The sequence below is a fragment of the Wyeomyia smithii genome, chromosome 1 (assembly GCF_029784165.1).
Source record: "Wyeomyia smithii strain HCP4-BCI-WySm-NY-G18 chromosome 1, ASM2978416v1, whole genome shotgun sequence".
Taxonomy (NCBI): domain Eukaryota; kingdom Metazoa; phylum Arthropoda; class Insecta; order Diptera; family Culicidae; genus Wyeomyia; species Wyeomyia smithii.
The window spans coordinates 132,598,802-132,625,892 of record NC_073694.1 but is presented as its reverse complement, the minus strand read 5'-3'; the positions used below and the strand labels follow the sequence as shown (position 1 = coordinate 132,625,892).

The 27,091-nt window shown below is 38.8% G+C and overlaps 1 protein-coding gene across 8 annotated transcripts in view; it reads left to right on the top strand.

Annotated features, from left to right (window-relative positions):
* The window catches only part of LOC129717991 (cadherin-87A), a 434,657-nt gene that overhangs the window by 98,253 nt on the left and 309,313 nt on the right, over positions 1-27,091 (top strand). The window contains exon 1 of one of the 8 annotated variants that reach the window (XM_055668355.1): positions 9,502-10,720. The exons of the other annotated variants lie outside the window; for them this stretch is intronic. The gene's annotated coding sequence lies outside the window, so the exon portion shown is untranslated. Of the gene's footprint in view, positions 1-9,501; positions 10,721-27,091 lie in introns of those variants that run through there. 8 annotated transcript variants of the gene reach the window in all.

The window sequence follows — 27,091 nt, the reverse complement described above, 5'->3', positions numbered from 1 at the left end:
CCGTTTGTTGCGCCCACCTTAGCCAAAGTGTCCGCTTTCTCATTGCCCGGAATGGAACAATGAGAAGGGACCCACACTAAGGTAATCTGAGAAGATTTTTCGGATAAAGCACTCAGATGTTCCCGTATTTTCCCCAGGAAATACGGAGAGTGCCTTACATCCTTCATCGATCGGAGAGCCTCAATAGAACTGAGACTGTCCGTAAAGATGAAGTAATGGTCCGTGGGCATTGTTTCAATAATCCCTAAGGTATACTGAATTGCAGCCAATTCTGCGACGTAAACAGAAGCAGGATTATCAAGCTTGTAGGAGGCGGTAAAATTATTATTGAAGATACCGAAGCCAGTGGACCTGTTGAGAAGTGATCCATCAGTATAAAACGCATTGTCGCAGTTGATGTTTTTATATTTGTTATAAAATATTTTAGGGATCTGCTGCACGCGTAAATGATCCGGGATTCCACGAGTTTCTTCCATCATGGATGTATCGAAAAACACAGTAGAAACAGAAGTATCTAATAAGTTGACACGATTGGAGGTGTATGAGGAAGAATTTATACTTTGAGACATGTGATTGAATACATAGTCATGAAACGGGTTTGAGAATTAAGTTCAACTAGCCTATCGAAATTTTCAATTACCAAGGGGTTCAAAACCTCACATTTGATGAGAATACGAGTAGTCAGATCCTAAAAGCGGTCTTTTAATGGGAGAACGCCCGCCAAAACTTCCAAACTCATCGTATGGGTCGAATGCATGCAACCTAAGGCAATACGCAAACAACGATACTGCAATCGTTCCAGCTTGATTAAATGGGTGTTTGCAGCGGAGCGGAAGCAAAAACACCCGTACTCAAGCACCGACAATATCGTTGATTGGTAAAGCCTTATGAGGTCTCCTGGGTGGACGCCCCACCATGATCCAGTAATTGTCCGGAGAAAATTCACTCTTTGTTGACATTTTTTCATCAAATACCGAACGTGACATCCCCAGGTGCCTTTCGAATCGAACCAGACACCAAGATATTTAGATACCAAAACCTGAGAAATCGTTTCACCCATTAACTGTAAGTGGAGCTGAGCAGGCTCACGCTTCCTAGAAAAAACTACTGTCTCAGTTTTCTCCGGAGAGAATTCGATACCTAGCTGTAAAGCCCAAGCAGACAAATTGTCCAAGGTATCTTGCAATGGTCCTTGCAAATCGGCAGCTTTGGCTCCTGTAACAGAGACCACGCTGTCGTCTGCAAGTTGTCTTATCGTGCATAAATTTGCCAGACATGCGTCAATGTCATTCACATAATAATTGTAAAGAAGGGGGCTTAAGCATGAGCCCTGGGGAAGACCTATGTAGCTAATACGAAAAGTTGCCAAATCGCCATGCGTAAAATGCATATGCTTTTCGGACAGCAAATTATGCAAAAAATTGTTCAAAATTGGTGAAAATCCTTGTCGGTGAAGTTTGCCCGAAAGAATGTCAATAGAAACGGAATCAAAAGCCCCCTTAATGTCCAAGAACACAGATGCCATTTGTTCTTTGCGAGCATAGGCTAGCTGAATATCTGTAGAAAGCAACGCAAGACAGTCATTCGTTCCTTTGGCACGGCGGAAGCCAAATTGAGTATCTGATAGTAGACCGTTTGATTCGACCCAATGGTCTGAACGACGGAGTATCATTTTCTCCATCAATTTCCGGATACAGGATAGCATTGCAATCGGCCTATAAGAGTTGTGATCAGAAGCTAGTTTCCCTGGTTTTTGGATGGCGATCACCTTCACTTGCCTCCAATCCTGCGGTACAATGTTTTGCTCCAGGAACTTATTGAACAAATTCAACAAGCGCCTCTGGGCATTGCCGGGTAGATTCTTCAACAAGTTGAATTTGATTCTATCTAACCCAGGCGCGTTATTGTTACAGGACAGGAGGGCAACTGAAAATTCTGCCATCGTAAAAGGTGATTCTATCGCATCGTGGCCCGGAGACGTATCGCGAACAAAGTTTTGCGCGAAACAGAGTCCGGACATACTTTCCTGGCAAAATCAAATATCCACCGACTTGAAGACTCCTCGCTTTCGTTTACCATTATACGATTTCGCATTCTTCGGGCTGTGTTCCAAAGAGTGCTCATCGATGTCTCCCTCGACGTTTCGTTTACGAACCGGCGCCAATATCCTCGTTTCTTTGCTCGGACCAAGCTTTTGAACTTGGTCTCAAGCTCCAAATACCGCTTAAAGTCGTCGGGTTGACCTTTCACCCAAAAGAAGGCCTTAAACGCGTCGGATTTTTCCGTGTAGACATCGGAGCACTCTTTGTCCCACCACGGAGTGGGAGGCCGTCACGCCAGGATATTTCTTCGTTTGGGCTTGCAACGCGGCGTCGAGAATCAAGCCCGCGAGGAGGTTGTATTCTTCAAGTGGTGGGTGATGTTGAATCGACTCAACAGCTTCTGATATCATTTCCTCGTATAATTTCCAATCGATATTCCGTGTGAGGTCCTACGGAATATCAACTGATCGCGTGCGAGTTGAACCATTATCAATTGAAATTTGAATAGGCAAAGATCGCTACCGTGGGGATCAAGGACTACCTTCCATATGCAATCCAACCGTAGCGATGTTGAACATAAAGATAAATCTAAAGCACTGGGGCGCGCTGGAGGTTTCGGAACGCGTGTCATATCCCCGTTGTTTAATATTGTCATGTCGAAGTCGTCGCAGAGGTTATAGATCAAAGAGGAACGGTTATCATTAGAAGGGGAACCCCAAGCCACGCCGTGAGAGTTAAAATCTCCCAAAATCAAACGTGGCGAGGGAAGAAGTTCTATTAAATCAAAGAGCAGCCGTTGCCCAACCTGTGCTCTGGGAGGAATATATATTGAGGCAATACAAAGCTCTTTACCTTGTATTGTCATTTGACATGCGACAGCTTCGACGCCTGGGACCGTGGGGAGGTTAATACGATAGAAGGAATAGCACTTCTTAATCCCTAGAAGTACTCCTCCGTAAGGGGTGTCTCGGTCGAGGCGAATTATATTAAAATCATGGAAGCTAAGATCTACATTTGAAGTGAGCCAAGTTTCACAGAGGGAAAATGCATCGCAATTATGCTTATAAATCAAAACTTTAAATGAATCAATTTTGGGGATGATACTTCTACAATTCCACTGTAAAATAGAGATAGAATCCTTCATCTCAGCCGATGAATTAGCCATCGAAGGATATGATCGCTGCAAGGAGGGGCCATTTAGCAGTCAACTGCTTCAAAAACGTTTTAACTATTGGTAGAAATGCCAGCAGAAGACTTTTAAGAGGATCAGTTATGTTGAAAGTTTCAAAAATCCAGTCCACAATATCTGAAAACTTCAGCAGTCCAGATTCTGGCTGAATCTTGGACGAAAAAGAAGGAACAGTTGGGTTTTTTGATGTTCCTGGAAGTGCCGGAAACTCCTTACTTGAATTCAGTTTTGCCAATCCCGGAGGAGTTTGCTTCGGATTTTCTACAGCACTTTTTTGTTTCTTAGTATCAGTCACTTCAGGTGGAGACCTTCTCTGTCCTTTCCTAGGAAGCCTAGGAGAAGAAAGGTTTTTCTTCTTCCTAGATTTCCCGGGTTCAACAAAAGAAGATTCCCCAACTGAATCGTCAGAATCAGACTCATCGGATGGCGAGACCTCGAAGAGATTCGGGGAAACCAGTTTGGTGGCAGCGGCCTCTTTGAGCATTTCTGCGAAAGTGCGCTTAGAGCGCTCTTTCAGAGACCGCTTGATCTTGTCTTGGCGCGGTTTGTACGCGGGACATGCAGACAGCTCATGCGGAGTCTGCCCACAATAAAGGCACTTTTCAGCACCCTTATTACAGGCGTCATCCGCATGTTGCTCTCCGCACTTGCCACAACGTGCTTTATTGCCACAGTGGGAGGCCGTATGGCCCAACTGTTTGCACTTGAGGCAATTCATTACCCGCGGTACAAACAAGCGCACGGGCAGACGCACCTTGTCCACGAGCACATAGCTCGGCAGAGCAGACCCGGCGAAAGTCACGCGAAAAGAGTCTGAAGGGCTGTAAGTTTTTACACCCTTGTCGAGCGATACTGAATGTAATTGCTTACATTCAAGTATCTTGGCAGGTTCAAGGCTAGAATCCTTGAAAAGGTCTTTTCCAGCCTTAAACAGGTCCTCGACAGTCAGACTCGATTCGCTGACCACACCGTCAATCTCAACTACGCGAGCTGGAACGTACACGTGGTACTCCCGCGTGAAGAGCTCACAAGCAGCAATCTCGTTTGCTTGCTTGAGGTCGGACACCAAAACACGCAGCTTATTCGGGCGTACTTTGGTAATTTCTGTCACGGCTGTAAACCGTGCCAGATCTTTACATATTTGCATTGTGTTCAATGCTTTCACTTTTGGCCGGAAAAATACAGCCCCAATACCAACTTTGCCCTCCGGATACTGCTCAAGCCGATGGGTAGCTTCCTGCGGGGTTTCATTCTTAACCCTTGGAATTTTGTAACCGGGAGGGCTAGGCGGTAGAACGAGCGCGTTTTCATCCCCGCGTTCGTCGTCCATGTTGGACGCGAAAGCCACACACGCAAAATGCCAATCAACAAATAATATTGTAGAAAAAAACCAAGAAAAAAAAAACTACTTATCTTCTGCAGCCGCTCTCCACCGCAATCAGCGCACGGGCGATGCCAATCTCCAGTCCTTCACACAAGAGTCCGGTAGCAAAAGCTGCAGCTGCTCCAGCCACACAGCAGCACCAGTACAGCCAAACAGCAGTACGCCGGGTACTGGATCTCTCGCAGTAGCGACACAACGTACAGTCTGTGGCGTACGGTAGCAATAGGCGATGATGCGTTCCTTTGTCTTCAATAGACGACGACAACGGGCAGCAGTGCACACGCAATACAATGCACGGTGACCTTGAAGGCGATTAACTGGTCGGCACTATCGAGATCGAAATGAAATTGCGACCGAACACGACGAGAGCACAACTCGGAATGATTTTATTACATTTGTTTGAGTTAGGTTATCTGTTGAATCATATTCCCAATCTGTTTTTGGTGTTTATTAATTTTCCTAAATTTTTGCAATTCGTTTGACTCTGTTGCACAGGAACGCATATATAGTGATTTGAAATTTCCTTGTTCAAAATTCGTTAAGGAAAACAGTACTATTATAAGACTTCCTTTTTACTTTGAAGTTCAGAACATTTTGTTCCGATATTGGTAGGGTGTTGTATAATGATCGGAACAGTCCAAAACTGTACTATGATCGGAACAATTTTTCATATGCGAAATTATTCCACAATTTGAGGTACAGTTGTTTCAAACAACTTCTCCTGGTGATGATTAGAAAGATTCATTAGGATTTTTTAAGTAATACCATTAGTAAAAATGTTTTCAAAAATAATGCATTTCTGAGCACAATTCGCCCTTACGATTACTATATACCCGTCAGCTCCAGGCCGAAGTGTGCCTTGCTGTTCGAAGAAGGCGTCTCCATTCAACTCGGTCCTTACGATTACTATCATACCTTTTTTTCAAGCAATGATAATGCATTCAAATATTCGAAAAATACAGTATATTTTTCAGTAAAATGCTTCTATAATATCTAAATTTCATGTGGAAACACTTCTTATGCGAAGTATTTGCTTTCAAGTTGGAGTTATTGGTGGAATGCGAAAACTCTCTTTTGTATCACGATCGGAACTGCTCACTTCTGAGACTTCACCGCTTCACTTTGCCTGTGCTTGATATAATGATGGATTTCACGTTGGTACAATTCATGTAAAAGTTTCTGTTAGAAGAACATTTTTCTCTGGCCGTTTTGAAATGCTAAGGAAATTTTTGGGCTGTTAAATTGTTTACCTAAAATACTTGAATTCGAATGGTTCTGGAATAAATTTACTGTTCCGATTATGCTACATTTTTTATTCCGATCATGATTAACCCTGTTCCGATCATGGTACAAATTCTATGATCAGATAAAACGATATATGCGAAATAATTCACGTCGGTTCTGCTATAAATTATTGTTTCTGTAAGCTAGCCTGATTTATTGTTCCGATAAATGTAATTTGTTTATAATTTCAGACGATATGAATGGTGTGAATTCGACATGAAAATCTATGTTCCATGAAAATAGTCTGAATTGTTCCGATCATGATACATTAGCTTTTTCAGTGATAAGTTTGAAAACATGTCAAAGTGCAAGCGTATTTTAGTTAAATCTATTGAATTTTCAACAGAGTTTAGGTTGTTTTTTTTTGTAAGAGTTGGACCACTGCGACCATTATTTTGATCTTTTGTGGTATGAGTTTAGGTTGTTATAAAAGACATTGCATTGGAATCAAAGCTTGTTTAAAGATCAGTTGACTAAGATAATTTTTAGTGTCATAAACCGTCTCAAGTAAGCTTGAAAATTGAACTAACTTTGCAATGAAAAAAATTTGTTCGCAAAATACTTTTCCATGTTTTTTACGCCAAATAGTTATCGTGCAAATTGCTTTTACATATATACATATAACATTTTATCTCAGTCCATATTTCGACCCTATTATAGACAAAATAATACAAATACTTGCATTTCAAGCGAAAGTTTTTATTTATAATATGTATCCATGAAAAGAAACAGCTGCAAGCTGTAAAGAATTGAGTCTATATTTTGACAAGTAAATATGTGAGCTATGTTTATACCTGTGTTGGGCAGAATCACGCTTCCGGCAGGAAACAAGTGAGGAAAAAGGGTACGATTGACACCGAAAGGTGTTGATATTGATAACAGCATTTCACATAAACGATTGATAGCCGGTTATGTTCGTTAACAAAAGTGCCGACAGCGAACAGTTCACAATGTTTTGCATATCTTTTTAAGCATAATACGGCTCATTGATTTCGAACAGTTGTCTCTATGTGATTGACGGGATTAATTGGAGAACAACTCGATTTGGGATGGAACAAACAGTTTAATGGTTGGATCCAAATAACGCACTAAGTCCCGGGGTCTTGAAACTTTTTCACACCGGATGTAGTGTTTTGCATTAGGGTTAATTATCATGAAAAATTATTCCATCAAGTTTTCGAAAATCGCTCAAAAATGATCCGTATTATCCGTCTTCTGTGATGTTTCAATAATCGATAGTATCTAACAGAAACGAACCAGTTAAATGCTGAAAACTCATATAAAAAAAGAGTATCCAAGAGAAGAAGAAACCCTACTATCCTAGGTAGCGTCCATTAATTTTGCAGGTCATTTGTTTAATTTAACTGTATAGATTTCTTAACACGCTCAAATCATAATTCAGCTCTTTGAGTGTGATTTCGCGAAGTCTTGTTTAAGTGATTAGTAATTATTGGAAAAAAGTGACGTGTGAAAGTGATTCGTAAAAGGAATGTTTTAGTATGCTCCATTGCCCGAATGCTCCCAGAAATAACATGAAATGGAGAATATGAAATATGCCGCATACAACGATTCCTGTTTTTTGAACATAGCCGAAAGTGTGGAATGGTACTACAAACTAGGAAACATTATATCCGATGCACGAACTCAACTGCTGAAAACCTGAAAAAAAACTTAATTGCCAGTAGCAAACCGTTGCTACATAGGTACAAACAGTGTGCTTGTCACAGAATTGCTGATTCGTACGTGGGCTCTATATTCTATATTCAAGCAATCGATGGCGATGGCACTAATTGAACTAAATTAGAGAGAGGGTCGCTACTGTGATGACCTGTTTGTCACCGCTTGTGTTGGTTCCAGTTCACAGTATTAATTAGAGCTCGCATGGGCGTGGGTCGCTATCAAGATTAAACATTGAAAAATGTTTAATTGGTGTACTTGAAGCTGGGTTGTTCTAAAAACTACTTGAAGTTTTTTTCTGATATATCTATGAAATATTTCTTTGCTTTTTGTTTTGAATAATAGTTCGCATACGATGATTCAGCAAAATAAGTATTTATGAAAGGAGAACTTTTAAGAATTTAAGAGAAAGGCGTATGCATTTTGGCTGCATTCTATTGGAAGCATTGTAGCTCAGAAACCTTTGGTCAACTCCATTATTAGACTAGTTAGGGTTTATTTTTTGACATAGGTAGGAATCATTCTACTTTTGGTGAGTGTCACGAATCAATATGTGATGTTTTACGTATTTACGAACTATAATTAATTTAAGCCAATATGCATGGAAGACTCTAAAAGCACTTTTTACACTGTAAAACTGATGTGTAATTGCTTTGATAGCCTCTTTTTTCCACTCAAAATAAGTTTTCTTGCTAAATATATGTTCTCAGAAGTATCATGACAACTAATTAGCGTCTAAAATGTCAATGTGATACCAGGTTGTGCCTAGAAACGTTAAACGTTGCACATACATTCCTTTCTGTTTACAACGGCTGAGATAGCGGTTTAATGGCTCGAGTGGTTTGATTCTGTTGTGGACAGGTGATCCCACCCACTATTGCAAAAGCAGATTTACGCACAAAAACAAACATAAACAATTCTAGGAACCTTTTCATTTGAGATTTTTACCGTGACATCAAAACAAACAGGAGTATATTGGGTTCTGGGACGCAAAAAAATCTCCTTGCAATAGATGAAGAGGGAGCACTTCCGTGACCCCCTGTAAATAATACATGCCTGTCGTAACCCGTACAGCTAGCGAAAAGTCTTGCACGGAGTCGTGGTAGTTTGCCTCACGTTGTAGGTTGAACGACCTTTGGTTTGTTGTTTGGCATAAAAGTATGATCAAAAACCGTAGGTGAAAATGACTTAAAAATCAAACCAAATATCATGTTCAACCAAATCGATTCGAAAATGTCAGCTCTTCTTATAATGCATATCATAGCCTGTACGTTTTTGTGCAATATCAGATAACACTACAGAGGGAATACAATAGAACGGTTTATCGTAGCGTTCGTGAATGACAGGAAATTCATTTTCCGAGCAACCGCCGAGAAGGGGAACTACAGCATCCAACGGCGGCTACATAGCATATTTATGCCGCCTAAGTTAGCCGCTTAGGCTTGAGAGCGACGGGCAACAGCGGCCTTATTCAAACTCAATTTGTTTGTTAGGATCAATTGATAGCTAATTTTGTAATTGTAATAATGATGTTCAAAAACTAAAGAATCAAAGAATTTTCAAAAATGTTATGGAATATAATTGGTAAAAAAATATTTTTCAAATGATTATGAATTATAAGAGTTTCTGTAAACAATTTCCCTTTTTGGGTGAGATTCCCGTTTCACTCGAACACATGCGCAAGAGCGGGTCAGTCGATTTCACTATCAATGCCCGCCGCCATCCAGAGCAGAAAATGCTTGGAGAACCGGGGCTGCTACCGACCGAAAAATGAGAAGAGCGTTCGGTAGGTGATTGCATTGTGATGTCCAGGACCACGTTGTTTCACAACAAGAGAGGGAAAATTCAGAAGAATCAAGGTGAGAGTCGCATGTTTTGATATGCCATGGCATAATCAGGACTAAGCACCATTCGCCGATATCGGTCTTGCTCAGTTGATGTCGCGATTTCATTCGAATAAGGTCGAAAATAACTCAACGGTCATAGATGACAGTCTGGAAGCAAGTATACATATCTGATGAAATACGACGATGCGTTCCAATGTTGTGAAGAAGGGAATAAAAGGAATTACAATTGGATGATACGTTGGTGCGTAAAAATTGGCTGCGACTATTTTGCAGTGATTGGCGGTAAAGTGTGGTGATTGATCAGAAATTATAGCGGCTGTCGCTTGTTGTTTTCTTGTTCAAGCTATTTTCTCTGTATATTGTCTAAGACGAAAGTGATTAGATACGTACATGGTTAGTGCCTGTAAATTGTGTTGAAAATTGCAAAAGTTGTAAAATTTTCACCGAAACAAGGTTTTTAAATTGAGCTACCAATAGCGGTTACCTATTAACTTGAAAGCCAACATTTTCAATTTTATCTGTTCACCAGCTGTGGTTGTGTGTCGCATTTTATCGATGAAGAGGAAAAGTTTGGTCGGAAGCTCGTGTGAATTGGTGTCTTCGAAATGTATGTAGTGTAGTGGAAACTGATCCAAATTTCAACCATTGCTATTGTTCTAAGTGCGATATCACCAGCAGCCAGTACCAGAGCTTATTAAGTCTATTACGGAGTTTGATGCTAGGATACAGTGTGAAAGCCAGTGTTGAACGGTGAAAAGACAATATCTTTCCACTGTCTGAGAGCAGGGGGGTCATGAATTTTTTATGCTTCAGTTTGTTTTTGTTCCGGCTAGCTACTTGCCGGTCTTAAGAGTAAGGTGAATGAAAATATTATTCACCAGAAGAATAGAAGAAGGTTTGTTGAAAAGGAAAAGCAAATCATTATTATTGTTGGAAAGCGAAGAAAAATATTTAATTGAAACGTGTTCAGTCTGGAAGCTTGTCTAGAGAAAAGTCAGAGAACAAATTAAACGAAGCTACCGCTGTCTTTGTGCTAGATGATGCTACAAAGGAAATAAAGAAAAGTGAATGATTTATTCAGTGGGTTGGATTCTCACAGAGGCAGTTGTAATAAAAATAGTGATAAAAGATATGAAACTGTAAATCAAGCTGATCGGCGAATATGAATACAAGAGCAGTTTCCTGTATCAGCATGTCTCTTTCCATTACGCGCGTCCTCAAAAGTAGTAACTGAGTAGTTGGAGGTAGGATTCGTACAAAACAGAACCTACATACGAGGCGGCTAAAACTCAGAAAGGTGATTTATCATAAGTTCAAACATCGCAATGTGCATTGGATGCTACGATTATATTTTGTACATTCCTCTCATTCATTGAAACGTTAAGCGGTTATCATTGTGGTAATTTCAGCGCTGGATAATTTTTAAATATTGCTCCACTTTACGACCTTCTTATTTCCATTGAACGATAAAATTATATAGAAAATTTATTTTATTAATGATAAATTCAGTTTAACTAGTCTGTTCTGGTATTAAGATTTTATTCCCCGCAATTGTTGCTGTGATTGCTTGAACAAGGCCCTTTGTTTATCTAGAAACTGTTAGCCATAGCAAATAATGGCACAAATGTTGAACAATCTTGACGAAATTAAATGAAAGTTGTTAAATGCAGTGAATCAGATCAGGAGCATCCTAATTGCTTTATTGTTATCATGGATAAGATGTAACTGGTTATGGTTTAATGTCCGATTAGTCGTTGATTGATTGCGTTGACTTATGGTAACCTACTGGGAGACTTGAACCTTTTTTCGTTTTTTTCAATCTATTCGCGTGATAAGATGATAAGAATGGGGAATAAGGTAGTTTAGACATTATGTTCAATCAATCAGACGTCGTATGTTTAATTTCAGGCTGGGGAACACTGCCATAAACAGTGGGATCGTCGTTGCTCCGTAGCTGTCCTGCAAAAATTGATCCTGAATGGAGATCGGGATCTCCACGTTACCAATTACGTTCAGGTTCAAATTTTCGAAATCGTCGATCAAAATTGTATCTTTTATCCATCCGTTTTGATGGTAACTTCTGTGCTTTTGAAAAATGTCGAGTCTTGTCGAACGCGTCGACCAATAAGAGTTGAAACCAAGGCCAAATACCAGTTTCGATTTCAGGATGGTGATTTCCGGTTCCTGGAAAACACCCTAGAATGGCCGAATATTGCTCAATATAGGTATTTCCGGAATCCAGATGATGTTCAGAAACCGGTAATTCGGAAAACAGTTAGAAATGACCGAATACCACTTAGCATGAGTATTTCTGGAATAAGAGTGATGCTCAGAGGCCGGGAATCGACTCCAAATACCATTTAATCCACGATGGTGACTTCCCGAAAACAACCTAAAATGATCAAATATCATCTGAGAGGTGTGAAATTGATCCCAGATACAATTTTGAAAAATGGTGACTTCAGGTTATGGAAGGCAACCTAAATGGCCAAATATCAATATTTGAAGAGTCACAATAGTGCTTAGAATTTCGGATTCCAAGATATGTAGCCTTCTGGAATGGAACAGTTCAAATTTCCTGTTCCGAGCAAAAGTACTTACGTTCAGCTTGTACTGTATGAAAATCTTAATGATCGTGGGTATTTCATACCTTATGGATCATCCCTTATGGACCATAACAATGACATCAGAGTATATAAAATTAAAGTTAAATTTCAATCATTCAATCTTTGCTTGGTTGAAAATTTCCATTCAGGTAGTTTGCAAACATCATATGAACTGAGGCAATTATTTTTCCTTATGTATGGTCTCATTACTGCGATCAGTAACGTTGATCTATTGTGAAATTGCCCGGGTGTCTACTGTATTCCGCATTTCTTTTGTTAACAATACAGTCATACCTCGATATAAGGCAACTTTATTTTTATTTTCGTTACGTTATATCGAGTTACGTTGTATCGAAGAACGAAAAAAAAAATTTTTCATTGATGCAAAATTCTTGATGGTTACTCAAAAGTGCGCAAAAACTTATATCCCTTCACCTAAAAGTATATATAAACCTGTATTTTGTCCCTTTACGACAATTTTCGTAGACACACATAACCAGTCACAAAACATTGAAAAAATAAATGTCAATGTTACTCTATTCTACGGTACTTATTGGTTTCAAAACATACTTAAAACATTTATTCGGAACATTATACACCGCAAAAATAATTGTTGTACTTTAATTTTGGGAAATTACAAAAAGGTAACGTTATATCGAGGTAAAAGTTACGTTATACCTGACATTGAACGGCTTGATTCTACTAAGACTCGAACACAATACCACCCGCTTGTCAAAGCAAACTCTGTATTCTTGCGGCTACGAAGCGTATAGTTAGTATTTACTAAACGTATTCTTAGTATTCACTTTTTGCTCGAGAAAAAAGAGCAAAGTTTGGAATTTTTTTTAAGCGTGTAGCACCATTTCCATTGAATAAAAGTAGCAATTATCTGAAAGTTTAGTTATTCAACAACAACAAAACACGTTTGTTGATAAGCAATACCAAATATTTAGGGAGTAATGGCCGTTTCCCCGAAACGCTTTTTTTAGCAGAGGTTTGCGGTGTTTACGATAGCGACGCAGCAGATCAACTGAAATCCAAAAACTCATATTATTTCATTACTTTAGAAGTGTGCCGGGTATCTGAACGATCCTTTTTCTAAGTATTTTATTTTCAGTGGGGAACATGTTTTCCCGTAAAAAACATGTTTTTAGCGCTGGAAATGAAATTAAAATTTTTTTTCAGCAAAGTAAAACTTTGTGTATCAAAAATCGATCGTTCAACGACCGGGGAATTTAATGAAGAACATTAAAAAAAAATGAAGAAAATCGGTTCAGTAGTTTTACCGCAATCGTAAACACGGCAGTCATTTTTTGAATAACAAAATTCCGAGATGAACGCGTAAAAGTTTCAAATTTAGCTCTTCCTCTTGGTCATATCTTTATGAAAATTTGAAAAAATGTTCTCAAGACGTGGTACTTTAAGATGCTGCAAGAATTTTTTTTTCGGTTTTTTGAAAACTGAAAAGGTATATAACCCCTTAATCGAACTTCAAAACATGTCTTAAGCAACTTTCAATTTTTGCATTCGTGTTGGTAGTGTGTGAAAAGGGCCGTTTATTGATGGTTGTGGTGTAGCGTAGAGCGGTTCGAAATTCTTGGATACGCAATGTAAAAAGTCAACTCATACTGAAGCAGAGTTTGTAATTCACAGAATCATTGAGGAGGAAGATCGCGCCTCGAACTCACCACCCTCAACTGCAACAATGCAAGTATACACTCTGTCAACCATGTGGTTGCGGCTTTGCTCATAACTCTTCCGTTCTTTCATACTGATGTACATTATAAGAGACGACTTTCAATCCAGTTGTAAATCAAAGTACACGCAAAAGTTCAAGCTTTAATCATTCAATGTGTCCTTTCAATTCGCACAGAATTTGCTCTGACTTCGCACAACCAATGCGTGATACGCATAACGCAAAAGTTGTACAAGGAATACATTGACAGAGATCAAAATCAGAATATGTATCATATACACAAAAATCGTAATGTCTCGGTAAACTTCGGCTTCGGGCGAACGATCAGTTTCGAGGCGCTCAAAAAACCGTTCTTTACTTTCGCGAGCCGGTGCGTATCAACGGCTCGTGCATCCCTAAAAATCGTCAGCAACCGAAACAACCAATGGCGAGCCTTGTTGCCGCCGAAGTTATTGACGCTGGTACCAGTAACGCAGAACCGAATGCATGTGAATGAAACCAGAGTCATAATTAAATGCAAAATGTTTTGGACTAATCTCATGTTTTTATTTATTGTTAATGATTGAATGATGTTTTCAAATGACCTGATTCATGAAAGTGAATCGATCAAACAATAATTTCTTCAATGGAGTCAGTACCCAACTTATCAGTGAGCAATTCTCGCTGAAACCGTCCCACTAGTGACATGAGGTCTTTCAAAAAGGATATTTTTATGTCTAATTGATTGAAAGTAGCGAAAAAATGAGAAAACCGCTTTGGTTAGTTCATATTGATGGACCCCTCTGGCACAAATCGGTTTAACGGTTTTTACAAAAATAGATTTTTGAGCAATTCTTGACCTTTTTATTGATTTATTTTTCTTGAATTTGTCATTGAACCCCCTGCAACCAACACATTGTTTTCAAGAGGAATGATAGAGCTTTCATTTGAAGTAGAAAAAAATTGGCCGCCATCTTGGATCTCGCCGCCATCTTGGAACCTATCAGAAAAACGTGTTTTTTTAACAAGTTTGCAACCACCAATTTTGAATTTAACATCACCATTGGAAAGCTGAGAAAAAATGCTTTAAGATACATTCAAAATATTAGGTGAGCATTGAGGTTATCTTGTCATTCTGGTCACTTTTCAAAATCGAGCTACAAACAGTTCAACGCATGACGCGCGTGATTTGATATTATCAACGCAATATACTGAGCCTGTTGTGTGTGTCTGTGTGTAGTGTATATTAGGGGCTGTCCACATCATACGCACACCACAGGCTCAGTATATTGCGTTGATAATATCAAATCACGCGCGTCATGCGTTGAACTGTTTGTAGCTCGATTTTGAAAAGTGGCCAGAATGACAAGATAACCTCAATGCTCACCTAATATTTTGAATGTATCTTAAAGCATTTTTTCTCAGCTTTCCATTGGTGATGTCAAATTCAAAATCGGTGGTTGCGAACTTGCTCAAAAACACGTTTTTCTGATGAAATCCAAGATGGCGGCCAATTTTTTTCTAATTCAAATGAAAGCTCTATCATTCTTCTTGAAAACAAAATGTTGGTTGCAGGGGGTTCAATGACAAATTCAAGAGAAATAAATCAATTAAAAGGTCAAGAATTGCTCAAAAATAAATTTTTGTAAAAATCGTTTAACCGATTTGTGCCCGAGGGGTCCATCGATATGAACTAACCAAAGCGGTTTTCTCATTTTTTCGCGACTTTCAATCAATTAGACATAAAAGTATCCTTTTTGAAAGACCTCATGTCACCAGTGGGACGGTTTCAGCGAGAATTGCTCCAGTATTGATTGCTGGTTGCACTGTTTTAACGATGCCAACTTTCTGAACATCGGCTGATGCTTTATAAGTGTAGTGGTTTGGAGCTGCGCAATACATTCAAAATACGCTAGAGCATCAAATGCGTTATGCCCAACGCACATGCGTTGTACTGGTCCCAATTTTAATCAGTAAAGTAAATGCGCTAATTTCGCTCATGAATGATCTGGCTACGCACACTCCAACTCTTGCGTGTAGGACGCGTAGAATCAGTGCAAAAACAATTTCTTTCATACGCGCTTCGCAACTTGGATTGGATCGTATGAAGCATGTTGCATGCTCTGCAAACACTCAAACAGCCCCGCGAACTTGAATGTTATTCTTCTTCGACGACATTATTTCAAGTCGTATAGAATCAGCTTTTAAGCACCCTCACCCCCAACAAGAAACCTTTTTTTCCGAAAAACAGTGCAGAATAAACTATGCAAAAAATGGTTTTATTAATCACATGATGTGTCAGTATAACCTACATTGCGAATCCATTGGTATAACAATGTCAAAATAAAAAATAAAAAACTGTCTGCAATACAACATTGTAAACATTGCGTCTATCACGATATATTATGCGCTAAACGCGATAAATTCAACTGAGATGACTGCATGGATTAGTTCGTATCTCCGTGGTCGTCGCAATCTAGCTGGTTCTGTAGCAACTCTGGAGTATCCCAAGGCAGTATTTTAGGGCCTCGCTATTTTCTTTATCTATTACCCAAGTAACACACGTTGTTATAGAGCAGTTGAGATAACTCTTCTATTACAACCTTCAGTTATAGATTTCAGTAGAAATTACCTTTTCCATGACATCTCTATCACCAGAAAAGCGCAAAAATCGAAGGCTACTAGAACAAGTACTGGTGCTATATGAAGTATTACATAACTTCATGGAAGCAAGCCAACTTGCTAGACTGAAGCTGCAAAATACATCTCGAGTACCAATGCGGTAAAAAACATGGAAAACAAGTTATTCTCAAGTTGTAATTACTAACTAATGAAAACATCGTTGACGCAAGCATAAAACTTCAAAATGAAAATCTTGTAGAACAACGCTGCTTTATATTAGAAACTACAAAGGAAAAAAATAGTGATTATGGCGTATCGAATATTCACCAAAATTAAACAGCAATATTAGACCAACTATTTGATGCTTGTAATTCAAAGTTCTACGTGCGCGTCAAATTTCATGGTGCAACATTGCATTTTACTTCTGAAAAAATTATGCGCCATTCATTTTCTGTTTGTAAATCAGTGGGAAATAGATTATTTATTACAGAATGGTTGCTGATTCATTTAATTGCGAAAAGTCTCAATTTAGCCCAACACCGCATGAGCTTAGTTCGTAAACAACTATCTGGCATCTCTTTCTTACTTGCCTAGTGAATCGCAATGTCGTTTCTTTTTTCCTATGTTGATCTGCACTGACCTAGTGGAATAAAAAAACTCGCGCATTCGTGGGTCAGAATTCGCCACACCAGCGCGCATGCGCAAATGTGTTCTATGACAACATTTACCCAGCGCATGCGCAAATGTACTCTACATTTTTGAAGTACGGTCTCTTGAATCAATGCGCGATGGAATATTCATTTTAGCATGCAAAGATTTTGAGAAAAATGAGTTTAAATTCACTGAAGTACGTATTTTCATAGAAACCTGTTTTTCTCAGTCTTCCACAGTAGGTTTCAACTTAGCTCTTCAATTTTCATGCTCTATATTTCTAGAGTAACGTCTTCTGAATCCGGAGATGCTGATAGATTCATTGTAGCCTGTACAGATTTAGAGAATAACGAGCTTGAATTCACTAAAGTACGAGTTCTTTTGAAAATTTGATATTCTCCAAATCTGTGTATGCCAGAAAAAATCTTTCAGACGTTACTCTAAAAATATAGAGCTTGAAAATTGAAGAGCTAAGTTGAAACCTACCATGGGAGACTGAGAAAATCAGGTTTTCATGAAAATACGTACTTTGGTGAATTTAAACTGGGTTTTCTCAGAATGTTTGCATGCTAAAATAATTTTTTTATCGCGTATGGGTTCAGGAGACCTTACCGCAAAAATGTAGAGCTTAAAATTTGAAGAACGGTTTTGTTGTTTGAATTTTTATAAAAAATACGTAGTTTTGTGAATTTGTACTGAAATAATTTGGAAAGTCCAAAATTCACTCTTACATGCCATGTTTCATCCACCTGACATGATTTGATACATGGAGCAATTGATACGTATGAAAATTCCCAGTGTGTTTGCTCAATCTGTTAGAAAAATTAGAAAAAACACAGACATATTCGAGTCTCACAAAAACGGGGAGGGGTCCAGAGGGGTGGCACCTTTACTAAAACTTAGAGTAACTATTCCCCTTGAATAAAATTCCAAGTTTTCCCAAATCGGCCGTTCCAGTGCTGAGAACGAGCATTTTCCAAAAACAAGTTCCGTCCCGGGTCTTTACGGGTTAATAACTTAAACCAAAACTACGCGAGAAAACTACTGAAAATTTGGCTTTTGCTCTAAACAGCCCTCGTAGCTTGCGGGTATAAAACAATACACATGGTGTATTGTTTTATATTGCTGAAGGATGAACACAAATATCAACATACTGTTAACACCAAATAAGTAATACGATATCCGATCTTCGTAATCACTAAATTCACATCCGGAACGTTTTCAACATCTAATGAAAACAGTTTCAGTCTTTCAAGATACACTCAGGTACACTCGATTCTCAAACAATTTACGTTGATTTCAACCACCATTGAACTACAAAGCGTTTTTCTTTTACGGTAACATCAAACGAGAAAAACAAGAATGCACGACTGTAATAGAGATAGCATCTAAACGAAATTGGAAAATATATCGACGCAAATAAATAACTTCAATCACCTTAGCACAACAACCCAATGACAGCATTGAAAAGTGGCGAATCGAGTGGTAACTTGTGGTGTTACCATTGAAAAGAAGGCAAGATAAATACTTTTCTTCGCCTTAGCTTAGATTTCCTTTCTTTTTCATGGTATGTGGTAAAATAGAATGCTTTTATCAAAAAACAAACTTACTTTAGGACAAACAACAGGTCGTTTTTTATGTTAAAATTTCTTTTTGTTTGGCAATTAAGTGTTATCATTTTGAAACTTTTTCAAACTCTTTTGAAGACTGAACATAAGCATAATGACACAAATTGTGTTAGAAAATGACAGTTCGATATATTATCTGTCTATTTTGCGGTTTACTAGTTCAATTAAAATAAAAATTTAGATAAAATTATTAAAATATGTTTAAATTTAGGCCCTGGTCCCGGTGTCTGATAGAATATAAGCAGCTTTGTTTAATTGATCGATAATAGAAATTTCATTTTGTAACCATCTTTCTGTGCTCCTAAATGAGTTCATTAAAACATAAATCAAGTCTGCAGTAAACAACGATTGTTTACTTGTGCTCCACATAGAAAATCCATTTCCAGATTTATCAAATATCACGAAACAAGTTCGCTTGAAGCGACAAGGTATTTACTGTCAACCGGTATCCGCTTTTTAGTTATATAGACGGGCGTATTGTTTCTGCACTGTCATAACAATCGGTGATTAAATTGCTTCGACAAGGATGTCTTGACGACGGTTTTTTTATGACCACTTCTTGCGCAAAAGTTTATTTTGTTTGACTGTTACATTTTCTTTATCACTTTTTCGTGTTTTGATCCAATTAAACCGTACCATTCCCTATGTTTTGTTCGAGCAGTGTTAGAGGTGCAATGCTGAATGAAAATGTAATGCTTTGAAAAAAGTAATTAGTGGAATTGGAACGAATGACTTAAAAATGAAATTGTTATTTCAATACTTTGTGCCTGTAATTTGAGTATTATGACCCATGAAAACAATCACAATTGGAGCAAATTTTAACTTTCTCGATCGATGGTCAATCTGTTCTTATGGTGCAAATGTTTCTTTTTCTTTTCGAGCATTGTTCGAGTTCCGATAGAAAAAATATTTCCGCTCATCCTACGATTCCATTCGGGCGATGCTTCCAACTTCTGACCCACGGTGCTATTGATTGCTCGAGTGCCGATGATGAACAGCGGCCTAGTCGCCCATCCTTCCGGTTGAAGAATTTTCCTATTTCAGGGAAAAGTTTTATTGCTCCAATCGCACTCAACTTTTGATTCTCCTGCGATTTTCCGTGACGCCTATACCCCAGTCAGTCCACGTGGAAGCATTTCGCGTCAGATGCTTTCTTTTATTCAGTTTGTTCGATGATAAATCAGAGTAGATATTTTATCGAAACGATACGCACCGAGACCGGTGCGCTCCGATTTCGCTAATTTCGGAATCTGCAGCGGCCTGTTGGCTCTTGCTCCGACCCTCGAGCGGTAAATGGCAAAGTTTGCTGCTATTCAATCGGGAAAATAGCGTTTTCCTTGTGAACTTGGAGACCGCCTGTCGACCACCCGGGGAAGATGAGAATGACAAATTGTGTAAATCGCCCGGGAAAAGTTTTCCAACAGAAGGCAATACATCAAAACGTTAACAAAACGAATTATCCAGCTGTTTGACGTTTGATGACTGATCTTGTTCTCGGTGATTGAACTGCTATGGCTGTTTGCCAGTTTTATTTTGCGGAAATATTGAGTAATATTCGGAAACATCATCAGCCTGGGTGATAAGTGAGTGAAATATTTTCAGATATATTATTACGTAAGCTCATCACCAGCTCCCAGCTCTTCAACTATATTACCTGCTCATTGCCGGTTTATTGCACCTCCAGAATATAAACAGCCAAATCTTCATCACCAACAATCTGGTTTATCCGTTTTTCAACCATTACCTGCTCACGGCCGGTTTATTACACCTTCAGGATAGGACTCATCCTAGTTTACCCGCTCTTCAACTACTACCCGCTCGTCGCCCATCCAGGTAATCGATCCTCATCGCCGCGTCTTGCTGACGCACCAATACCAACATAATTGTATACCTAGGATTAAGCTACTTTTTGTAAAAGTTCACTAAAATAAATCAGTATTATATTCAACCTCAAATAGAGTTGTTTGTAATTATATATAGTGTATGTAAGCCTCGAGCACAATTTAGTAGTTTCGGCAAATAACTCACACATGAATTTAGCTTTCAAAATTTCGAAAGAGTTAAAAGTATTTGAAAGGTTTAGTTCAGAACCTAATTATTCTGTCTTTCTCAAGGCCATGTTCGGCGATGTATACGTGTATGCTGTATTCTCGGATCTCCTTCATTTTACTGAGAAAGGTCTGCACCGATATTCGGTGTCAAATGAAAGGCCTAATTGTCCCATAGGGCGTTATTAAATTTCGTTATAGTTGGATCTTAAGTTCAAACACCATGTGCGAAAATGTGACTTTATTAACTCTCTATTGTCTCAGTGATTTCGCAACAGATTTCAACAAAATTAGCATCGAAAGAAGACTGATTAAAATTATGTTTTTCTGAATATGAGAATTATTTAAGAGATGACAAAATAGTGTCGGATGTAATTTCGAATGTCGCTATGTCGCTGAAAATAAAAAAAAACTTTTTGTCGGCTTAATCATTATACCGAAAAATTTTAATAAAATAATAAAATATCAAAAGCTAAATTATGCTAGTTTGATCTGTATAAAAACATATTGACTGATTTGTATAGGTCTTAAAATAGGAATACAATTTCGGTTAGTTCAAACTCGAAGATATGACCTGAAAATCATGCGAGGAGTATCATTTATTTACACAAACAATAAAGGCAGAATAACAGTAAAGTCATGTTTAGGAAACGGCTCAAATACCACAGCTGTGCTCAATGCTAAAACTAAGACATAAGTAGTTAAGCGATAACTTTTAGAAAATTGTCGGAAAGTTTATTTGCAAATATTGGAAAAAGTGAATTTGACATGACTCCGGTTCACACCGGAAAAAAATATCTCCAGTTCCCAGTTGTCCAATAAATGAAGAAGCAAACTGTTACCGGCAGACCGCAGTATTGGTAATTCGTTGCACCCGTCGTTACAGGAATCCTCATTTTTCATCATTTTGTGTTCACAGAAGTAGAAGAAGTGGACATTGAAACATTGAAAGCCAATGTTGAGCTGATGTTGTTCCGTGCAGTACAACTCATAAAACAACCAATTTTTTACAATAGCAGCAGAACAGTAGCCCCCGCAGCCAAATAAATATGGTAACACCTCGTGATAATGGCGATAGTAAACGGGTAAGTGATTTAACAGCCTCCCTCCGCGAGCACGTTATGGAAATAATCATGAGAGAACCAACTGACACCTTTCTGATGGCTGTGGCGGTTTGCTGCTAGCGACAGCGGCTGAACGGCATAGTGGTCGTAAGACCTCTAGCGATTTTACATAACTGAAACCATGGTTCAGACTTTTTTTTGTTGAGAAAGCGAACGACTATTCTGGGGACAAGAAGTATGGTATCATGCTTATAATTGTTCAAAGCAACGAATATGAGTTCGTTTTGATAAGTTATTGCCAGCAACGAAAGGTTAACTGCACTCATAAAGAAATTACATATGGGTCATTCCATCACAAAAAAGAAATACAAACGTGTCAACAACGACCTTCTCAAATTTGCCTCAGAGTTTGGGTAATTGTTCTTATAAGGTCACTTTGCAAAAATCCTAACATTAGTGCGATTGGACCACCCCTCGCTCCGTGGGACCCTCCTCTTTTTTTGATAAAAATGCAATTTTTCGTCAAAAAAAATTATTTACTAGCTTCAAGGTTACAGAGTCCGCTTTGACAAGCGAATGGGCATGAATTCGTATCTTAGTAGAATCAGAATCAAACCGTTCGGTGTCAGAGGGGGCTTAATGCATGGGTCCCAGGCTCCCGCCCATACCCCTACTTGACCCTTTCTTCACGCTAAAATTTAAAAAAAAATCGAACAGAGCTGAATGTTGTCGATACTTTGCAGGGTAACTAAACATGGCTCGATAAAGAAGAGCAGAAAAGTTTATAAAAATAAGCGTAAAGAGGTTAAGGTAAAAGTATAAAGAACCGTCATAGACCACGGTGATAAAAAGTTCCTTTCTTTCCCGTTCTAATCGTTAGGGTGAAGGCGTAAGGACGTGGTCGTTGCCGTAATCGATCTTTATTAAGCGAAAGCTATTGAATTGTTGTACATTTGAAGATGGTGAATCAATCCCAAATAGCCATCTATTAAATGTGGTTTTTTGTGCAACTTCACTAGCTGAGATCCATCACAAAGGAGTAAGCACGAAATGTGCGGTCGTTCAAGCTCAAGCTTAAGCTCAAATACATTTATTTTCTTCTAGTCATGGCTGCAGCCCCTTAATTGTTAGAAATAAACTGATACATTTCTTTTGAAGAAGGAAAAGGTATGTTATTTTTGGTTATGAAAAATTTAATGGCATTTATAGGCAAATGAGTATATTTCGTTTTCAAACTTGACAATTTCATCGCATTCCGGAGAAAATTTTACATGCAACGCTTATCACTCAGAGGCATTATAAGTAAAACTCGAGCTACAGAGTTTTGTCGCAATGAAGTTATATTTACTCTTTGCCATTTTGCGGATTTATCGATTTATACGAGAAAGTTTCACAAATTTTAAACTATTCCTCGTTATATTCTCGGTTGCTTGTGTACAAATATGCTAAGTTGAAAATCGTTCAAAAATATACAGAAAATTTGTGTAAGAGCAAATAGCTTATTCCTTGAATCTTGGTTGCATTCGAACAGGGTAATAGCCTAGCTCAGTGGTTCCCAACCTTTTTGACTCCGCGGCCACTTTTTCTAAGCTCAGAGAGCTTCGCGGCCTCTCAAAACAATTTCAGATACCGGTTTTGCAAGACGAGGCTGCGTTTTTCAGCCATATATAGTTTTCAAAGTCTAGTTTACTTTACGTCCTGGTCCTAATACACAGAAAAAAAAATCTGCTTTCACAATAATATCTGGATACAAATTTTATTTACCGTCAGCCGGGGTGAGATTGTGCCAGTGGAGGTTAGGTTGAGTCATCCAACCCATGACTTGTCAGCTATTTATTCCAGGCCAGAAGACTAATCTCTCTTGGTTGGGTATTCGAGAAAACTTATTCATGGCTGACAAACACAGGGTTTGTATGGCAAAATCTCACCCTCACTGGCACAAGTTCACCCCGGCTTACGGTACCCGTTAAATTTACCAAGTTCTCCCTCCCTCCACTATAAAATTATGTGTTAAAATATTTTTGAATCGTATATTTGGCTTAGAAGAAGGCTTAGAAAAAATATTTAATTCTTAGTTATTGACTCAATTGCTAATAAATGTTTTTGAATTTTAGTATGGTCTAAATAATTACTATGCGTAACTCCAGTTTATAGTCCAAAAGCTATGAATTGTTACGAAACTATTCCAATTCAGATTTGACGTCATAATTTTAATAACATCCCTTCTACATCTTTATATTGAGTTCGAATAACTGGCGAAAGCTTTAACCATAGAAATGCTGCAGCTTTCGTAACAATTGTTTGGCCGTAAGAGAGTCTTTGAGTATAGAATGGAAAACAGTCAACAACAAAATAGAGACGAAACAAGTCAAGAGGTTCTTCCAACTGTATCCCTCGGAGTGAAGAGTCCACCTCAACTCACCGAATAATTTTCACTGCCTCCGAACGTTTTCTCTGCAGTAAAAACACACTCGTGTTCCTTGCCAGAACAGAAATGACTACCTTGTCGTTAGAACTCTGTTCAGCTCAAGTGGGCTCTCATCTTCGTCAACGTTTTTCGTATCAACTGTCGACGAAGTGTGATTTTTTAGCATTTTCAGTATAACAGCATTGCCAACATAGTTCGCCAAACTGACTTTTTGAAGTGTGTTGTCTGTAATAATCAAGCCAGTGGAGATTGCAAAGTTCTGACCTATCTGCGGTAAGCACTTGCCCCTTCAGAGTTGGTAAAGTGGTAAATAGCAGGGGAACCACAAGCACCAGCTGGGTTATGCCACGCAGAACCTCTCCAGCGAATCATAATCGCCTTCTCGGTTGGTGGATCAGATAGCCTGCGAACTCTTGAAGTGACTGACAGAGCTAACAGAGAAAGGACGATCCGATTGCCATCAATCATTCTGCTAAGCCGACTTACGACATATTTTCACCGGCCTTGTTTCATTATGCATTCTTCTGGGATGATGACGATGACCTATTTCGCGTTACATGCTTTGCACTTACGGTTTGTTTTTATAACCATCAGGTGCCGTAAACGGGAGATGTGCTGTGATTGGACTGTGCGAAACCCTAACATAGCACCGACGACCGGCCACAGATGGGTGCAGAATTGATTAGTGCTCACTTGCCCATCAGCCAACACACAAACAGTTTCTATCCACAAACGGGACTAATTGTATGCCACTCAACACTGCTATCTCTTCTTCTCGTCCGGTTTTCTCTCTGATCCCGAAAACGACGTGTATAGCTATAGCCATCAATAGTGCAAACTAGTCACAATAAATCACTCTTCGTATTCGTGATAAGTGAGTGTCAATTATATTGCAACAATTGGGTAAAATTGCGTGGAATCGATACGGAAATAAAGCTGCCTAAATCAGTTGGCCGAGGATGGTAGTTGGGACCTATAAGAAAACTGCAGACTATATATAGGACAGATAATAATTAGTGTTATTTAATGAAACCGTTAAATTGTTCTCGCACGATTTCATGAAATATAACGAATTACGGTTTATAACTGTAACTAGTGCAGAGAAGAATCCAGTTTAGATAGAAGTCAAACTGAACACCCAATGAATCACTATTCAAGTTTCCTACAGACACACAGATTTCAAAGTACCGCTGGACTCATTTGTAACGTGGGCCACTCTACTAAAGTGTGTAGTTTCTTCATGTTGTCAACAAAAGTCACGTTCGTTTTGATTAGTTAATTGGCTGATACACGATTGCAGTAATTAAAATGACTAATTTAGTATATTCAATTATGGTCATGAAATTCATAGACCGCAAAGAGTTGTTTACAGATTTTGCTGTAAGTATTAGGTGTGACATAATCATGAACTTTGCATTGCAAATTCTGCTCGAAAGCCATCGAACTGTAATTGAATGTTTGCTTCGTAAGTAGCTAATAACTAACATGAATAGTTAGGATGTTCGTACAGCACAGCAAACATTCAAACGGAGATGTTTATGTTTCATTAGTAATGACAGCATCGCATAACGGTATTGTTGAATTCAATGGGCAAATGCAACTGTAAGAAGTTTCTGATGCCATTTGCACATACATAAATTAGAAGAGACATTGGTTATTGTCCTTTTCAGTACGTGTGTGCTTATGCCAATTAATTGATAGTTGCTTCACTTTATTTCTGATGTTTTTGTCGTTTTCTTTACGAATTTTGACATTCTAGATATTTTTAAAATATTTGACATATTCGAAATTTTTGATGTTTTTGACACATTGATATTAATATGTGAACTTTTGACATACGTGGTCGACAAATCAATAAGACCACAACCTATAGAAATCTCTAATTAAGCTTGCCAATCGTCAATTGGATTTATGCCTACACGAGCACGCGTACTATTATGACTGTCAAACAGACTTCGAACCGCCGGAAACAATTATTTTGTTCCAAACGTAAAATTCGCGAAAAACATTAGGATCAATCTCGAATTTCACCAGATTTTGTTATTACATATAATGACTTTATTCCTAAAGTAAGTCAGCGTTTTGTTTCTATGTTAGGAGCAGCTGATCAACATACTGGTGTCAGCGTAGAACTAAAAAAAGAATTGACACGATGGCCCTCGGTGAGACAGGTGGTTGGGGAAGGCCCAACAAATGCCCCGGTAAACAATATGTTACAAACAACTTAGGAAGTGATACGAATCGGAACAATCGGCATGGACCTAGGCAACGAGATAAGGGCTGCGATAGGAAACACGGGACATGGAACAGCACCTCGGTCATCGATGAGCTATATCCACGCAACTTCGAAGTCGTAGCGCTGCAAGAATTTTGTCGGACAGGACAGAAGGTATGAAAAAACGGGCACCACCAGCGAGCTGGGAACCGGTTTCATAGTACTGGGCAAGATGCGTCTACCCGTAATGGGGTGGCAGCCGATCAATTCAAGGATGTGCCAGTTGAGGATAACGTACCTTCTTCTCCCGCTAAGATATCCACAAAACCACTTAGAGATCACCCGACCAACAGACAAAGAATCAAATCGGTAACGTTCTTACAGAAGGACCAAGATCTCTTAGCGTTACAGGATCATTTTGTACCAAGCTAACGACTCTCGGAAGTTCTACGACAAACTGAACAGCTCCCGCAAATACTGTGTGCTGCAAGCCGATACATGCAGGAGCTTGAACGACAACCTTCTTACGGACGAGTGTGAGATGCTCGAAAGGTAGAGCAGCACCTTGATCAGTAATGGTGGCGATACTGCAGCGCGAGGACAGTATGGCAATTTATCTTGGTGTACGAGCAAAAATCAACAGGATTTCGGCCCCTCATCTCCTAGAGGTGAAGAAAGAAATTGACTGGCTGAAAAACAATAAAGCTACTGGAGTGAACCAATTTCCCAGC